The sequence below is a fragment of the Peromyscus maniculatus genome, chromosome 9 (genome assembly GCF_049852395.1).
Source record: "Peromyscus maniculatus bairdii isolate BWxNUB_F1_BW_parent chromosome 9, HU_Pman_BW_mat_3.1, whole genome shotgun sequence".
Taxonomy (NCBI): Eukaryota; Metazoa; Chordata; class Mammalia; order Rodentia; family Cricetidae; genus Peromyscus; species Peromyscus maniculatus.
The window spans coordinates 74,942,171-74,960,141 of record NC_134860.1 but is presented as its reverse complement, the minus strand read 5'-3'; the positions used below and the strand labels follow the sequence as shown (position 1 = coordinate 74,960,141).

At 42.3% G+C, this 17,971-nt stretch overlaps 1 long non-coding RNA gene across 1 annotated transcript; it reads left to right on the top strand.

Annotated features, from left to right (window-relative positions):
* Positions 1-438: 438 nt before the first annotated feature.
* LOC143267189 (uncharacterized) lies at positions 439-4,651 on the top strand. Its single transcript, XR_013042105.1, has 2 exons — positions 439-652; positions 3,891-4,651. It is a non-coding gene; the product is annotated as an uncharacterized LOC143267189 (long non-coding RNA).
* The last annotated feature ends 13,320 nt before the right edge of the window (positions 4,652-17,971 follow it).

Sequence of the window (17,971 nt, the reverse complement as noted above, 5' to 3'; positions counted from 1 at the left end):
CTGAGAGTTTGGACAGTCGTGAATGGGCTCCCTTTCCCTTAGTAAGTATTAGCTTCCTAGGGCTGCTGTAACAAACTGCCCCAAACTGAGTGACTAAAACTATATAAATCTCTCTTTTCCAAGCTCTGTGAACAAGAGGTCTAAAGTCAATTATTCCTCCTGAAGAATCTAGACGTAAATCCTTCCTTTCTCCCTGGTTTTGGTGGCCTTGGCTTTCTTTGGGCCTACATTGCTTTAGTCTCCTCCTCTGTTATCACAAGAGCTTCTCCCAGTATCCTGGTCTTTCTTCCTGTGAGAGACCAGCCATCAGATGTAGGCCTCTGCCAGCCAGGTATGCCGGCACCCAAGCCAACTGATTGCATCTACAAAGACCATGTTTCCAAATAAGGCCGTGTTCTGAGTGTCTGAGACGGGAGGGGTGGGAGGAGGAAGGAGGAAAAGCACTCTTCCACAGTTACACTGGGGACCTTGCTGATTTCCTTTCTTCCAGAACACACCGTTGAGTCCTGGCGACAGGACTGAAAGCGGCAACCTCCTGTCTGTCTTGATTCTGAGCTGCCTCCGACCCTGAGAGTCACAGATGTGAAATATGTGTCCCACTGTGGGGATGACAAGGGAGCGTTTTCTAAGGCTCTTGCTTGCTGTGAAACAGGTAATTGACTTAACTTGCTTTGAAGGGCAGAGCACAGTTTATAATATCTGATGTATGGCTCATTATACTTTAATGCAATAGAAAAAAATCCTGAAGATGTTGAAAATAAAGCAGAAAATTGGTATGGCAGTCAAAGAATAACACGTCAGCTTGCAAAATGATAGGAACAGCTTTTGGAAAACTGCCTTCAAAAAAAAATGATCATGAATTGTAAATTGTGCTGGTCAAAACACAGCTCTTGTAATCTGTCATAAAACTGATTTTTTTAAAAAAAAATGAAATGAATCAAGGAATTGAGATCACTTGAAAGAAAGTTTTTGAAAATGCAGTTGCAGCTGAACTATAGAGAACACTCCCCGCCCCCCTTGTACAAAATGCCAACAGAAATTCTGGCAAGTTAGAGAATACATTTCTCAACCTAGAATAAAGATTTTATTTTATTTTATTTTTTACTGTGATATATAATGGCTGAGCTATATTGGACAGAAAGCAAGAATACTTTGCTTAAGACCCCTTCGTTGGCCAAGTTAGAGCTCAAAATAGCAGTCATGATAACTAGGAAGCAGCCTAAGAGGACCAATGGAAATTCTGTTTCTGTGACCCCCTAAGTCACCTGCCGGATACAATTGTCAGGCTAGCCTTCCAGAGAGCACTTCATGGGTCATTTGCACCCAAAAAGAAGAAAGCTAGACTGGAAACATCTGGAAAGTCTGACACATCCCCCCCCCTTCTTAAAAATCCCCTCTTCAGGGTACAGAGGGAGTTCTGGCAGAGCTTTGCACTCTTGGAAATCTCTAGATTTGAAAGGAGGCGAAGGATTGCTTAACTAGGTGGTAAGGAAAAGGATGGAGACTGTTGTAAAAGCTTACAAGCTCTGGACCATTTGGGTTTGTTCAACAAGCATCCGAGAAAGCGCCCCAGGGGATCACTTACCAGTATGGACCTGAGAACCAGACAGAATTGTGAGTTCTTTTGTCTCCAGGAGTAAAGACATTAATTTCTCCACATCATCGCGTTCATAGAGGGGCTCATAAGAGTATCCAATATTTAGAGTCGTGGTGACAGGATTCAGCAAGGTGTCACGTCCAAAAAGATGGACACATGGGCAGTGGATGCTAGCTGTAAGCATTTCTGACTCGTTTTACCCGGCTTCTCTAATGACTTCAATGACTTCCTCTAATGACTTTAATGACTTCGTTTTACCTGGCTTCTCTAATGACTTTGTTAAGTCAAATGCAATGTAAAGGGGCTCAAGAGGCAGCTCAGTATTTAAGAGCTCTTGCTTCTTTTCCAGAAGTCCAGAGCTCAGTATCTAGAACCCATGGCAGGCATGTCACAACTGCCCATGACTCCAGCTCCAGGGGACCCAACACCCACTTCTGACCTCCATGGGCACCAACTCATGCAGAGATATAGATATCTATACACCATTAAAAATAATAATTGTTAAATGAAATGAAAAATCAAGTCTGACCTCTCAGTAGAATTTACACTGTGTAATGTGTAGATAAAATGCTTGGAGTTTGTGACCTTAGTGTAATGGGAAGAGCAATGAATCCAGAGCTGGCAGAGCTGAACTCCAGCCAGGAGAGTGCCACTAACGAACCAGCCCAACCTCTCTGCAGGATTCTAGGCCTACAGCTGGATCTAACATGCTAACTGAGCCTACAGGCTTAGAGTGTGGACAGATGGTCAATAGATTAAAAATAGACAAAGAAGACAGAGGAAGAAAAGAGAAAGAGGAAAAGAAAGGAGGGTGGAAAGAAAGGGAAAAGAGGGTAAAATAAGGACTCTTCCTCCACCTTTCTATATAAGCCATGGGTGGGAGCTGGATCCTTGTAGCCCTATAGAACGCTCAGGGCTGTGGCTGTTGGAATGGTTCTGAAAAATGTAATAGAAAGCAAAAAAAGAACCTTGGGAATAATACAAGAAAGTTCTCTCAAAGTACAAGAACTAAGAATTCAAATGCACAGCCGCACGTGAGACAGCAAAGCTCCTAACATCCAGAAATGCCATGGTGTTCATGGACAAGAAAGCACAGCGCAGGCTTCTGGGAGGAAAGACTCTGCCACACACTGTCAGTCCAAATTCAAGTAGCACAATTCTTGTAAGGATACCAGTGGAGTCTGGAAGTCAACAGGAAGACGGCAAAACATAACTTCCCACCTAGGCTTCTCTACAGTTGAACTCTCAAGAATGGGGTCATTTCAGAAGGCAGTCTGAAGAAGAAATTCTCCACACACAGTTTCTCAAGCTGCAGCAAGATGATTTACTAGAATGGGAAAGGAGTAGACAATCAAGAACAGTGGGAACTCAGAAAATGGGAGCCTTCCCCGAGGGAAGAACAATGGGAATCTAAGGGGAATTCTTAGAAGCCCAAAGTCAAGGTGATGAGGGAGCAGGAGGGATGGGGACCGGAGCAGAGTTGTGAGAAAAGAAACTGGAATTGGCCTAACTCTGTACTGTGGGGCTGGAGGAGATATTTGGCAAGATGGAGATGCAGAAAAATAAGAAGAAACAAAAACTAAACACAAAATATAAAAACAGTATGTGAGGGAGGCAGTTACCTAAGAAAGGAACATTATCATAGTGGACTACATGGCTCTATGCCAAACATTTTCGTGGCTATAATAATGTGAGCGATGAACATTTAATCACCAGTTGTGATAAAAGCTATGCCACAATGATGGACGGAGGTAAACTGTTGTATGTGGTGTGTGTGTGTGTGTGTGTGTGTGTGTGTGTGTGTGTGTGTGTGTGTGAAGGGTGTTGTAAGAAGTTGTTACCTTCCAATTTGTGGATTCGGTATACAAATCTAAATTGTGGGAAACATCTGTGGTTAATATTTACTGTCATCTAGGTTAGATTAAGGAACACCCAGGGGGCCTGGAGAGATGGCTCAGTAGTCAAGAGCACTGGCTGATCTTCCAGAAAATACAGGTTTGCTTCCAAAAAACCTCACTGAAGATTCACAATCACCAGTAACTCCAGTTCCAGGGAATCTGGCATCCTCTTCTGACCTCCATGGGCACCAGGCAGGCATGTGGTACACATACCATATGCAGGCAAAACACTCCTATGCAAAAATTAGTAAATATTAAAAAAGTTCAAGGATTGGCAAAGTATACCTCTGGTATGTCTATAATAGCATTTCAAAAGACAATTAGGTCATGGGGGCTCTGGCTGGATGAAAGATCAACTCCTTGATAAATTCATAATTCTATGGCATTATTGACAGGTGATGAAGAGAGGTCCAGCCTCGGGTCGCTTTCTGTGTTTCTCCCTTTGCCTCCTGCCTGGTCCAACGTGAAGAATGGTCTCTGCCACATCCTCTCCATGCCAGGATGCTGAGCTCAAGGATGCAGCCAGGTGACCATGGACTAAACACTCTGCCGCTATGAAGCCAGGAAATCTTTACCTCCCCAAGTCAAGTGGTGTTTAGCCACAAGGGAAAGAAAGCAATTAAAATATCACACAAAAATCATACAAGCATATCATGAAAATTAAGATAAAACAGAAAATAAACAACAAAATAAATGAAAATAGTTGCCCATGAGGAAGAGAAATGGGTGAGGAAACCGCTAGTGTTTTATTTTTTTATTGTTTGGATTTTGCACTAATATTTGAGTTTTTAATTTATATACCTAATATACAAAATATAAAAATTAAATGTTAAGTATATTTGGAAATCAGAAAAACACACTTTACTGTAGTAAAGTGAAAACTGAGACAATGTCTAAGAGATAAATATCTCATCTTTTTATACATGAGGAAGGTACAGCCCAGGAAGACTCTGCCAATGGTGTGGTTACCAAGAGAGAGAACCATGAACCAGATCCAGGCTGACTTCCTATTCTGACTTCCTCACAATATGCTTCTCCTTAGTCTCCAGCTTACATTTTCAATAATATCTGCACACGGCATCAAAAAATCACTCAACAGAAGAGTAATATCCTTCATTATGTACAACTAAGCTAGATAAATAAAGTGACAGCTGATCTCGGGTCTCCATTGTACCCTTGGTGGGTGATAGGCTGAGAAACCTTCAGGTGAACAGCCGTGAAGTCTTAATGCTTTTTGTAATGGATAAATGCTTCTCATTAGATCACCCCAAGGCACAAGGAACTGCTCGTATCACTTAATAAATGTTCTCAATTTGATTCAGTGCACCTGGGAAATAAGAGTCCTATTTGCTGCCAAGACATGATTGCATTAAACCTTAATGATGTACCTGTCATGGGGTTAGACAAGAATATTATAGCTGAGTGTCAACTATAGTCCTGGAGCATCCCTTGAATTTGCCCTTCTCTGAACCTGAGGGATGCTGGTGAGCTCACAGCTTCTTCCCTCCACTACTCTGTGTAGCACCTGGTTAATATTGCCCACCTTCCACAGCATGAGGCACCACTAGACTTCTCCCTTGAAGTCAGACATGCTTGTGTCCACTGGCACTAGTTCCTGGGAACGTCATTATTATGTCTACAAGATGCACAATTTAATGGCAGCTCTTACTCACCAAATAAAATCTGATCACATCAAAATTGGACCTCACTTAAGGTAGGATGATTTTGGCTGCCTAATATGTGAACTCCTTCAAAAAAGGAAAATGTGAAGCTGTTTGTTAAGTCATCTTTAGATGAGTCAGGAAAAATGTGGATGGAATCTGTTATGTGCCCTACCAATTTGATCTTTCTTATCTGGTCCTTGGCTTTGGATGGATAAACTCCCTGACTTCTGTTCAAATTGTCCCAGTTTGAAAAAGAGTAATCCATGACTTGGATGAAACTTTTAGAAGTATTTATAACCCCAAAACATAAAGAAGTTATACTTGAGTGGAGTCCATGTAGAATGTTTTAATTAGCTTCATTTTAGTAGAAATAAAAATTTTGTTAACAGGCACTAGTCAATCTCTGAGAGGAAGTATTAAAAGTGGCCTCTTCCCTTATGATTCAATTCCTTTTCTATTTCTGACAAATTGTATGTCACCTCCCATCCCACCAGAGACCCCTTTCCTGGTTTTTAAGAATTCATATAATATTATCAGTCAATAGCACTGTTATCATAACTTCCAACTGAATTCTGTGCTTTTCTCTCCTCTTTAGATCATAAATTGAACATAACTAATAGAAAAATAAAAATATCAATTAGTGTTCTTATCTGAACCACAGAGTGGTTCTGCTCAGTTTTCCCCTTGCCTGTATCTAGTGGCTCTTTGCCATCCTTGCTTGACCTCTCAATGGTGGGGACTAAAGATGAGTCTGCACTCGAGTGTGCTAACTCTTCTTGCAGAGGGCTTGAGCTTGGCTTCCAGCACTGATACCAGGCAACTCACAGCTGCCTGGAACTCCAGCTCCTGGTGATCCAATGCCCTCTTCTGGCCTACACTCATGTGCCCCAACATAGATGTGTATGCAAACATATTAAGTAAAAAAATAAAATAAATTGTTTTTTAAAAATGTTTCCATTAAGCAATTATAGAGAAAGAGCTAAGTTACTTGCAGGAGTGTGTCCCGGCTCTATAAACCCTTCCTTTTTTCCTTTTAAATCATCTTTATTTATATCCAAAAGATTTTATGACTGTTAATTTGTTCTCTATGAAATTGGCACATCTCATAAAATTTCTAGGAAGGAATTTTAATTGATTATTATTTCTAATTAGTGTGTTTAGTGCTCTGAAGATCATACTGTGCTTTCTATAAAGAAACACATTCTCTTGGAATCTCTATTATCTATTGAGAACAGTTAATGGAATCTAGTGGGTTTTCAGAGTTAGTACAAGTGAAGAAGCCACCACATGTGCACCACCATTTTCTTACTGTTCCATGTCTACACATGAAATTTTGACAACACATCTAGGTTTATGTGTTGCTAAAACATTGGCCCATGCCAGCCAAACTAATGGAATACTAAAGTTCAAGCCAGATGCAAACACACCTTTTTTTTTTTTTTTTCTAGGACTGCATCTGATACCATTAGTCATCCTTGGATTCCAGATACTAGGGAAGCAAAGATGTTTAACAGCTGGGAACTGAATGGAGCTATAACAGAGAAAATGGGCTATGAGAAAATTCCCAGTTAGTGATGGCTCCAGAGATAAATGCACTCCCCAGAGATGGAAGATTTCATAACTTGGTCCAGACTCTCTTCATTTATAGGCTGGCTGTTACCTTTCCAGCACTGAGCTCTTAGGGGATATATGCTGCCTTTCTGAGCCTCATTGCGTCAACTATCAGGGAAAATGACAGCATCTACCTTACAGGTGGGTGTGTTTGCAGAAAGATAATGATCAAACTAGGCATTGTGTCGGTATATGATTAATACATGGCACTCACAGAAACCCTTTTTAGGTTTGCTTTTACTGGTTGGCGTAGCTAGAGTTTTCCTGCCTTGCCCACAGTTAGGACAAATCTCTGTCACCCGCCAGTCCCACAGCCGCTCAGACTCAACCAAGTAAACACAGAGACTTATTTTGCTTACAAACTGTATGGCCATGGCAGGCTTCTTGCTAACTGTTCTTATTGCTTAAATTAATCCATTTCCATAAATCTATACCTTGCCACGTGGCTGGTGGCTTACCAGCGTCTTCACATACTGCTGGTCATGGCTGCAGCTGGCAGTGTCTCTGCCTCAGCCTTCTGCTTCCCAGAATTCTCCTCTCTCCTTGTCCCACCTACTTCCTGCCTGGCTACTGGCCAATCAGTGTTTTATTTATTGACCAATCAGAGCAACAGATTTGACATACAGACCATCCCACAGCAGGTTGGGTGATTGAGGACTGAGCTCAAGGCACTGGACCTGCAAAGCAAGGACTCTACCATGGAGCTATTAACAAACCTCCGGTCCTACAGATACCTTTAGCTTTCCTGGTAACTCCTTCACCTTCCTGTTTGTCCATTTTTAATCAACATCTTTCCACTAAAAGTGAGAGCTGAAAAAGCATCTTGGAAACTATTTAACATTGTTCTAAGTCTATGATTTCAAAGTTTTATAGAAATGGCAGTTTTCTCCAGACCTTATTCTGTTTCCTACATTCTAATGTTGCTGTATAATAACTTCATTAACGTCAACCGACACGTAATACCCTGCTAGGTGCGTAGGCCATCGTTTGTTCATTTAAACAGACACAGGTAGCTTCCATCACCTCACTACTCCCCACACAATCCTGCCACAAGAAAACACCTGTATCGTTCCCTGAGAAGATTCTTCACAGGCTCTTGTTGATTATACACTTTTAGGGACAAAACCGATGCATCATAACACATCCATGTGGTAGACTTGGAGAGACAAGGCAAACTTTATATACTTCCACATTATAGAGGGGCAAGAGTGAGATTGGAGACGGACACTAAGTGGAAAACTAGGAAGGTGAACCTCAGAGGCAAGCTGTTGTCGCGCCTGTAGCTGAGTATGATCACCCAATGCTGCTTTCCAAGAAAATAAGTAAGTGCTGAGGCTGAGTATGGAGTTCTTGCCTGGATGAGGAGGAGGAAGAAAAGGAAGGAGAGGGAGGGAGAAAAGAAGACAGTGGGGGGAGAGGGAGAGATAATAGGGGGAGAAGGAAAAAAGGGGGAGAGGGTGCCTGGCTTCTTGTATTAACCCCACCTCCAGTACAGTGACAGCATTCCCCTTTGGGCTCTGCAGACATGGTGTGAGCTTTTTACTGCCCTGCCAAGATGCTGCAGAAAATCCTTAGAGCAGTGGTTTTCAACCTTCCTAACATTGCGACCCTTTAATACAGCTCCTCATGTTGTGGTGACCCTCAACCATAAAATTATTTTCATTGTTACCTCATAATTGTAATTTTGCTACTGTTATGAATCATAATGTACATACCTGACAAGCAGGATATCTGATATGAAATGGTCATTCAATCCCCCTCCCCCATAAAAGGGTCTTAACTAACAGGTTGAGAAATGCTGCCTTAGATATCTAGAGGCCCTAAAAATCTCCAAGACTCAGGCTTTCTGAGAGCAATGTAAATTGCTCCTCTGTACTGATGGCCTATGGAGTTTTAACCACAGATCTTCCCGTCAGTCATCTCTGGACAGTGCTGTACTTAACTTCTCCCCAGGCCTGACTCTAGTGGGTTCTTAATTATCCTGTAAAGATTTCTCATAAAGAGGACTCTTCCAACGCTTCTCACCATTTACTCTAGGCTAATCATAAAAGGTCGTTCCCTTTTATTAGGGCAGCATAATGTGTCTGGACACACTATTTGGTCACATGTATTAACCAGAGGTATTTGATCAGAAGTTTTGCGGTAAGGCAGTGCAAAAAGAAATGTCAAGTGAAGTTTCTGTGATCATTTTTTTCTCATTTGAATTTACTCGTACAGGTGGACACGGCTTATTTTACTACTATTATTCATTTTGTGCGTGTGTGTGTATAGTATATATGTATGTGTATACAAAACATGTTTGTGTGTGTGTGTGTGTGTGTGTGAGAGAGAGAGAGAGAGAGAGAGAGAGAGAGAGAGAGAGAGAGAGAGAGAGAGAGAGAGAGAGAGAGAGAGAGAGAAGGCTTGTACAAGCCACACAGCACGCAGGTTTTGGTCCTCACCTTCCACCTCATTTGAGACGGGTTCTCTGTTGTTTCTTGTTGCTATGGATGCCAAGCTGCCGGCCCACGAGCTTCCACGGATTCTCTCATGTCTGCATCCATCTCACCAGAGGAGCAATGTGATGACAGATGGTGCTGTGTCCGGATGGTTACTTGGGTTCTAGGGGTTCAAGCTCAGGCCCCCCACACTCTCACGGCAACTCCTCTGCCGGCTGAACTGCCCTTGGTTTTGAAAGAGAGAACATAACAGCAATCATTTGAGTCACACGTCCGTCCATTCCAAAAGATTGAAATAACTGAACATCTCATTCTCCAAGAGCATTTTTTGTCGGCCCGGTGCTAAAAGGGAAAGGCAATTTTCAGACTTTTCGATGAGTCAGGAAGGACAAAGAGAAAGAGCTGGGACTTTAAATGCTTTTCCTCACAATGAACGGAGAGAAGTACCACAAAGGAGGGCAATCTTCCTCAAGACATGTCCGCAAGCAGTTCTGCTTCTATTTCATTTAGGATATGATCGAGAAGTTGATTAAATTAGTTCATTTTGCAAAAGCATTGTCATATTAATTCATTGTTACTTTTAGTAATGTGCGTCCCTGTAATAATTTTGGTATTTTACATTGAAAAGGTACATTTAGAAGTACCATTTACTTTCATTTTATTCGATTGGGCCTCCTTTCATTTTGTTCTTTCTTTCCTTATTATCTGCCACTGCGTCCAAGTAGAATTCCTCCTCAGGTCTGATTTGTATATGATCTGTTCATAATATTTAACCACCCACAGTTGATCTCAAACTTTCTGCTAGAATACCAATGATATTAGTGTAGACTAGATAAGAAATTGTAAGATGTAGGCTGCAAAGCATTAATTTCATGTATAACTATCATTTGTACTCAGTTGTCTTTAACCAAAAAAAAAAAAAAAATGGTCCTGTGTTTGTGATGCCTTCTGAGGGTTAAAGATACACCCATGAAAGCTGAAGGGAAAGATTTAGGACCATCATTTATGATTGAGTTCCATCTTTGAATCCTGTTCTTGGGAATTGCCCAAGAAACCCCAGTCCTCAGAGCTTTGCCTCCTCAACTCTAATCAGCTATATATGCACTCAACCAGGCATCTGGAAGCTTTGCCTCCTAAACTAGGGGACTTTCTGGCTTGGGATACCCTTTAAAGAGGGTGTTTGACACACATAAACCACAGCTGCATTTCTTCTGGCTATAAGCGACTGCATCCTAAACCCACCGGTTCAACACACACTCACCTCTGCTGTGTATGTTTTTACCTATCCAGTCTTTCATTAGTATTCTCACATAGCCTCATTCTCTGAGTCAAATTTACCCTGATCTCCTCTGCTGGGGCAGGACAAGCAATTTCTACAAGAACTGGTCTTGGCCTGGTGTGTGTCTTGTAGGCTACAATGGCTGCATGAGATCCTAACGTGAGCTCATAGAATCTAAACTGTACTCATCTTTCTGTCCCTCTGTACAACATGAAACCAAGAACATTGTCCAGATGGCCTAAATTCACCTGTCTCCCTATTAGGGTTGCCTCTTTCTCAACCCTGACAAATAAGGTCACACACTGTTTGTAATCCAAGATGCCACGATGCTACATTAAAAAACTAGGATTGGGCACAAAAAATCTACAACTAGTTTCAGCAATTCTGGTGACTAGCAGGCCAAGACAGAATTCCATTTGCTTGACCAAGAGCCCAATCCTGCAGTTCTGTAGTGTTTTCTAAGTAAAGCGCTGACACTCACCACTGGCTGGCTGTTGCTCTGCTTTGGGTCACCTGTCCTTGCAGATAGGTACCAAAGACACTGAAATTGTGAACTGAATGTTGTAGCCATTGTCCCACCGTGTTAGGCAATGGATTTTCTGCACGTAGCAATGTTTCACTTTCTCCAAATAGTAGTAAACTAACTCCAGAGGTTTAAGGATTAGGCCAGGGCTTGGTAATCTCCAGTTCTCAGCTGTCATCCTCAGGAACAGAACACCTAGGAAACTTGTTGATCGTGAGAGAGCTTGTGAACATTCAGAAAGGATGGAAATAACTCTTATTAGGTCAGATGGGCTTGGAAGCTTGAGCATATTATCTGGCCTTCCTGGTATTGTTCTTGTAGAATGTTTACCCTTTATTATAGGCAGTGGATAGAGCTGTGAGAGAATGGATGACCTTGGTTTTTTTTTTTCTTAAATATCCTTAGCAGTCAACCTTTACCCATTCTGGGTGGTGTGGGATAAGACACTAGCTAGAGTTGATTTTCTGATTTCTCTACTTCCAAGGGTGAATTTACAAGAAAAACACACATAGCCTCTCAGAGCTTTGATGCCTAAATGCTCAGAGAGGCTTCCATGCCTTGCATTTGGCTGCTCTGGAATATAACACACCTGAGACAGCACTGGATGAGGCTGAGGAGCAAGAAGGACGGATTTGTCACACTTAGCAGATTACAGAGTTCTTATCAGTGTCAGTCAAAAGGAAAAGGCATGACTCAGCCAAGGGGAACAAGAGTGAAAAGAACAGCTTCACTTTATAGCGCAAGGATCCTCTGCCTTCAGAGAACACTGAGTACCGTTTACCCCACAGCCCGTGGTGAAACACTTTTCTCATCTCCTGACTGTGTGGCTCCATTTACCGAAAGCCTGTTACACGGTTGCTGTAGCCAACAATGCCCATTTCTGATCCCCCCCCCCGCCCCCCAGTAGAGCCACATAGGGAGAGATGGAGTGTAACACCTGAAATAATGGGATTTTTACAGGAAATAATGTAAATGAAGCCTTTTGCCCTTAATGACCCATAATAAAATGCTCTTGTTCCCAAGCTCCAGCAGCAACCCAAGCAGGTTGCCATGGTAACGTCCAGCTGCTCCTTGGCTCTTTGCTTAATGATCAGTGTGATGTCAGGCTCTTGAGATAACCAGAGGCTTAGACAAATCTTTACAGCGGCCACGACAGTCCACTGGGGACTTCAGTTGTGTCTGAGTCAGGGCTCCTGTGTCCAGGTATAATTAAAACGCACTCAGACCTGGACTGCAAAAGCCCACTGCAGAGAATCAGGTCACCTTCCCAAGTTCCCTATTCACTTGTCCTGCTCCACATGATTGCCCAGTTGGAAAAAAGCCAGAGCCTGTCAGCCGCAGCACATTGCTATGCCCAATGCTTCATGCATACCTGGGACCCGTCTCTCACTGGCATAGGCAGATGGCACCAAAGGAGACCTTTGTCCCCCTCTTTCCGTGTTCCTTACATAAGTCTTTCAAAGGATGGAGCTAGGAATTCTCACCATGAATCACAATTTGACTTAGGGAGCCAACAGGGGAGCAAGAGACAGGGACATTCACTCAGAAATTGCTTTTCAAACTTCATTTATTATCTGGGCAGGACCTGAGGAATAATCTGTGTTTCTTATTCTTTTCTCCTTTTTATCCTCTCTTGAGATGGTGGATATTAGTGACCTCATGGGAGGGATGGGAGGAGAGAGGGAGAACGGGCCAATGTGATGTAGCCTGAAAGCATGCGATGATCTTGCATGTTTGGGAAGCCATAGTTCAGACTAGCTGGAGTTTTGTCCAGTTATCTGCCGAGAAGTCAGAGGCAGAAGCTGGGGCAGAGAATGAAATGGGCAGACTGAATGAAATTTGTTTTGTGGGCCAATGGGAGACACCTAAGGATCTAATTGCTATAGAAGAAAACTATCCTTACAGGTAAAAACATGAACTAAGGCAGCAAGCAGGAGAGATGGGACCGTTAGGGAGTCAATGAAGGAAGGTGACCATAGACCATGTAGCTAGCACAGTCTGGCTCCAACCCCAACTCACAAACCTCATGACTCAGCCCGGGAATCCTGGGAGTCACGGGTATGTACTACCATGCTCAACATATTATTAAAAAGTATTGGCTTTTAGCCAGTAATGGAAGATCCGGTTGGAATTTTCAAGCACAGTTGATATTTCCCATAATTCACTTCCTGAAATACCCACAATTTACAGCAAGCATCTTAAGGACCACCACGTCCTGCATCTTATCTGATACTCTAATTCCTCTGTTAAACATTTACAAGTGCCTGTTGGGACAGTGCACTGTCTAGAAATGAAAATAGTATATGTATTCATAGTCTGGATGTTCCTGAAGGTCTCCTCCAGCTCCGTGAGGAACTAACACAGCTGGGGTCGCAGAGGTTGGACCTAGCAGCTGTACCCTGGCGTCACTTCTGTTGATGTGATGAAATACCCTGATAAAAAGCAACATAGAGGAGAAAAAAGTTATGTTAACTTATAATTCTAGGTTACAGTCCATTTTTGTGGGGAACTCAAAGGGACAGGAACTTGAAGCAGCTGGTCACGTCACATCCACAGTCAAGAGCCGAGAGAAATAAGTGCATGCAAGCCTAGTACTCAGCTAGATTTCTCAGGTTTTATATAGGCCATGAAACCCCTTCCTAGGGAATGGTGCTACCCACAGTGGTCTGGGTCTTCCTATATCACTGAACACATAACCAAGGCAATTCCCCACAGACAGCCCACAGGATACCCTGATCTGGACAGTCTCTCATTGAGACTTTCTTCTCAGGTGATTCTACATTGTGTCAAGTTGACAATTAGCTGTCATGAGCCCCTGTCCAAGCTCATTGTGCTTTGGCCAGTTGGCTGGTAAAGTTTTTTGTTTTTTTTCTGAAGTAGCCTCGATTCCATTCGGTGAATGTTGGTACCCACCTGACTTCTGCTTTATAAATAGCCCTGCCCTGTACTGGTAGAATAGTACTTCAGGCTGAGTCTATCTAATTCAGGTAACCCTCCCCGGAAATGCCCTCCCAGACACACTCAGAGGTTCACCTCATCCCTGATCCTAAAACCCTTCAAGTTGGCAATCAAGATTAACTATCCCACATTCATAAGTCTACATGGTGTACCCCAAAATTTCAGAGGTATTTTGGACTGTATCATACCGTCCTCCTCATGATCATCTGTCCAGTCTTTAGCTCCTGTTTCATCATCAGCATAATCAATGAGCCTGACACTAGAGGTCAGATGCCCTGCGTCACCTACTGTGATGCCCAGTCCATCACACGGCCATCACTTACGGCATATTCGGTCAAATGGCTATTGAACAGATTTCTGAGGCATGATTTTGATATTTTGTATTATTTGAACTGTGAACAGGGACAAGATACTTTGTTTCCCCTAGAAAAGCTCTCGTTTTTTGTTTCTCTCTCTCAACATGGGCTACTACAAATGCGTTAAGGTACAGCTCATTTGTAATATTTCATCTTTCAACTTTTATGCCATTATTTAGGAATATTTCAATAACTGTATTATCAACTTCAATAAAAGAAAAGAGTTTATACGATATTAAGAAATGCCTACTGGCTCCAGGCGATCACCAGTGACTTTGATCCTGAAGGGTCAAAGCATACCATTTATGGGTAGAATAGTGCATGAGGCCTCTGTGTACACGCCAAAAACAAAACAAAAAAACAACAAATAAACCAAAACAAAAAACAAACAACAACAACAAAAAAAAACCAGTTTTTTTGAGTCAATTGTGAAAACGCATTGACTTTTCACATTACCCCAGTGAATGACCATGTGTTGGGAGGGTGTGTGGGGTGAGGGAATTGGTGTCGAGAAACCACTGTAAAGCCTGGAGGGTATAATTTTAAAGTCTATTTTTGGCCAACAGAAATTTTCATGTTGTTTAGAAAAGCATCCCATATCAAGGTAGTCAAAATGTCCCCCATTGATTATTATAATCAGCAATGTTAAAGATGGAGTTTCCACCCCCTCTTTAGCCTAGGTTATTTCTGGCCAAATGTTCACCCCAGCCATGGCCAAGAGGATGCTGAGTGGAGGAGTCAGGAAGCAGGGGTGAAATTTCAAGGGCCCCCTTGGAATGCACCAGTTATATCACCAATACTTCTGTTTTTCTATTCTCTGTGTAATGGTTCTGGCATTCCACAATGTACCTTCATCAGATTTCAATATCCCTGTAAAACCAAAGAGCATGTGGCAGCGAACCAAACCAAGAGTTACAGGTCACCCTCACATGACCAGCACGGCCTCTGTCCTGGGGCGCTTTCAGCCAAACTCCCTCTGTATAGAGGACACTCACAGGGAATACACGGGATAATTAGCAACAACCACAGTGCTGCTAGGTGACTTCTGGCTGTTTCCTTCTTATGAGTTTGTGAAGAAGATGGGAATTCAGATTTGGTTGCCCATGGGCAATTCATCAGGCTTATTCAAACTCACTTGAGAAAGTTTCCACTTCCCTCGAAGGGTAACAGTTTGGATATTACCTATCATATGATAATAAGTTTGGTAAAAGTGTAGCTGCACACAAAGATAATTTTCTTATAAAGAGATCTTTCACGATGGTAGAATGCTTGCCTAGCATGTCCAAGACCCTGGGTTCAATGAGAGAGAGAGAGATTGACTTTAAAATGATTTAAGAAAAACTAATGTGCTCAATTTTTTTCTTCTTAATGCAAAATATTCTCTCTCCTTGTTCTCTCTCTCTCTCTCTCTCTCTCTCATTGCTTAGAAGAACATCTGTATTCTGGGTGCATGACGTCATTAGACCACCGTTACAATGATTGAAAGTGACGCTTCCGTAGCTCTGGTGTAGGAATCTTTTTCTCTTTCTCTTGTGTATGTTTATGTGTGTTCATGTTAGGGTGTGTGTTGATACACACATGTGCAGGGCTGTATGTGGAGACCAGAGGGTAACTGGAGAGTTGTTACCCAGACATCATCCATCTTGTATTTCTAAAAGGTGGGGTTTATTGTTGTTGTTGTTGTTTTGTTTTGTTTTTAGATACAGGCTGTCTTTCTGGCCTGGAACCCACCAAGGATGCTAGGCTGGATCTTCATTGAGCCCTGGGAAGCCACTTATCTGTACCTCCTATTTGGTGCTGGGGTCCTAAGCCACTATGAGCAGCTTATTTTTTAATGGGTTCTGGGGATTAAACTTAGGTCCTTCCTTGAGAGGCAAGCATTCTACAGACTGTTCCATCGCCCCAGCCAAGAAACTTTCAATTCCATAACATTTAATAGTCTTCCTAGGGACAGGCTGGATTTGGTTATTCTGCAGAGTGTGACATTTTATGGCGTGCCTGGATGAGCACCGTTTGATAAATAATGCCCTCTAAACACTTACTGGTCGATGCACTTATGGATTCCATAAAACAAACAAACAAAAAACAAAAACTACCTGGTCTATTATTTATTTCCCTGCTTCTTCCTTTCTCCACCAGATGGCAGAAGAGGGGCCAGGATAGAGGCTGGAAAACTTTTTATTCACTAGTATATTACTATGAAATTATATTGAAGGCAGGAAATAAACACTGGAAAGTAGCCCCATGACTTAATGTTCATGATGTGTCTACATGAAAACATCTTGGGGAAAACAACAACAACAGATTGTGGAAAACTCAGGCACAAGGTTGGAAGGTCAGAGTTCAGCCTTGGATGAGCGGCCCTGGATATATTCTGTTGCCCTGTGCAGTGGGCAGAGGGGACAGAGAAGTATTTGATGAAGGCTTTCTACCCAGCCTACTTTTGAATCTGAAAATAGAAATAGGAAAGACGAGGGTGGAGAACGTTCTTTTTTCTCCATGACTGTGACAGTCCCAGGCCTGGCAAGTCTGGCATTCTTTACTCCTAACCAAAGCTACTTTTGGGGACAAGCCCTTGAAGTTCAACTCAAGGGGCAGTTAAGGTGTATAAGGAAATACTGAGTCAGGGAGTGGCGGGGGTGGGGGGGGCAGGCATTAGCCAACATAAAGAAGAGTCTGCATGCTGACAGCTGGCAAATGTTTAACACATTAGTGTTGTTAAGCATTGCCCAAGTTTATCTAGCAAGTTCTTAAACAAACAAGGGAGAATGCTTGATTATTTTCATCTAGATGGATTTAAAGGGGAGAGGTTCAAGAACACAGCCTGCTTTGTTGATATTCTCATTGGTGTGTCTTGTTCATCTGTGAAAACCAAAGCCTTTCTTCTGGATTTGCAGAGACTAACATCAGACACCAATGGCCACGAGACTGTAATTTACAGAGACAGGAGTAAGTAGAGAGAGACTGTTTTGAGAATATGTATATTAGGCAATAACCCACATGTTAGAAATAGAAAGTGAATTTTAGGACAATGGTTCTAAGATCTTTTAATGCATGTCTTGAGGTGCACATAGAGTCATGATATCTTATTTGCACAGCCACTCCACTATTTGAGGCCCAGGCTTTAACCTTTTCCAGTCACCATGGCAACCAGGACACAAATACAAAGTCCATAGCATTCTCCAGATCTGTGAGGAAGAATTTCCCATTGTATACATAGTATGTATGGTTGACCTAAGCATTGCAAGAAGAATGCAGTGTAATTTTAAACACAGTAAATTGTCTGAGTGAGTCATAAAATGGAAGTGGACGCAGCTAGGAAAATGTAACAACCAAGAAGAGAAACTAGTGTTGGATCGCCATTCTCGTTAAAAACCCGATTGTGCCCGCCCTCTTCTCCTTTGTTGATGTAAAGAGGACCATGGAAAACTGGAAAAACAAATCATCCAAGCTTTTTATTTTGCTTCTCTTTAAGGTCCAAGCCTAAAATAAATGGTTCGTTTCTAGGCCAATCATAAACCTGTAATCTGAGATGCTGATCTTGAAAACACTTCATCATTTCCAATTACTGGCTGCAATAGGCTCTGCTAAAATCCTTGAATGTTCACTCTGCGTTTCCAAAGAAGAAGCCAGACTCTGATATGGTT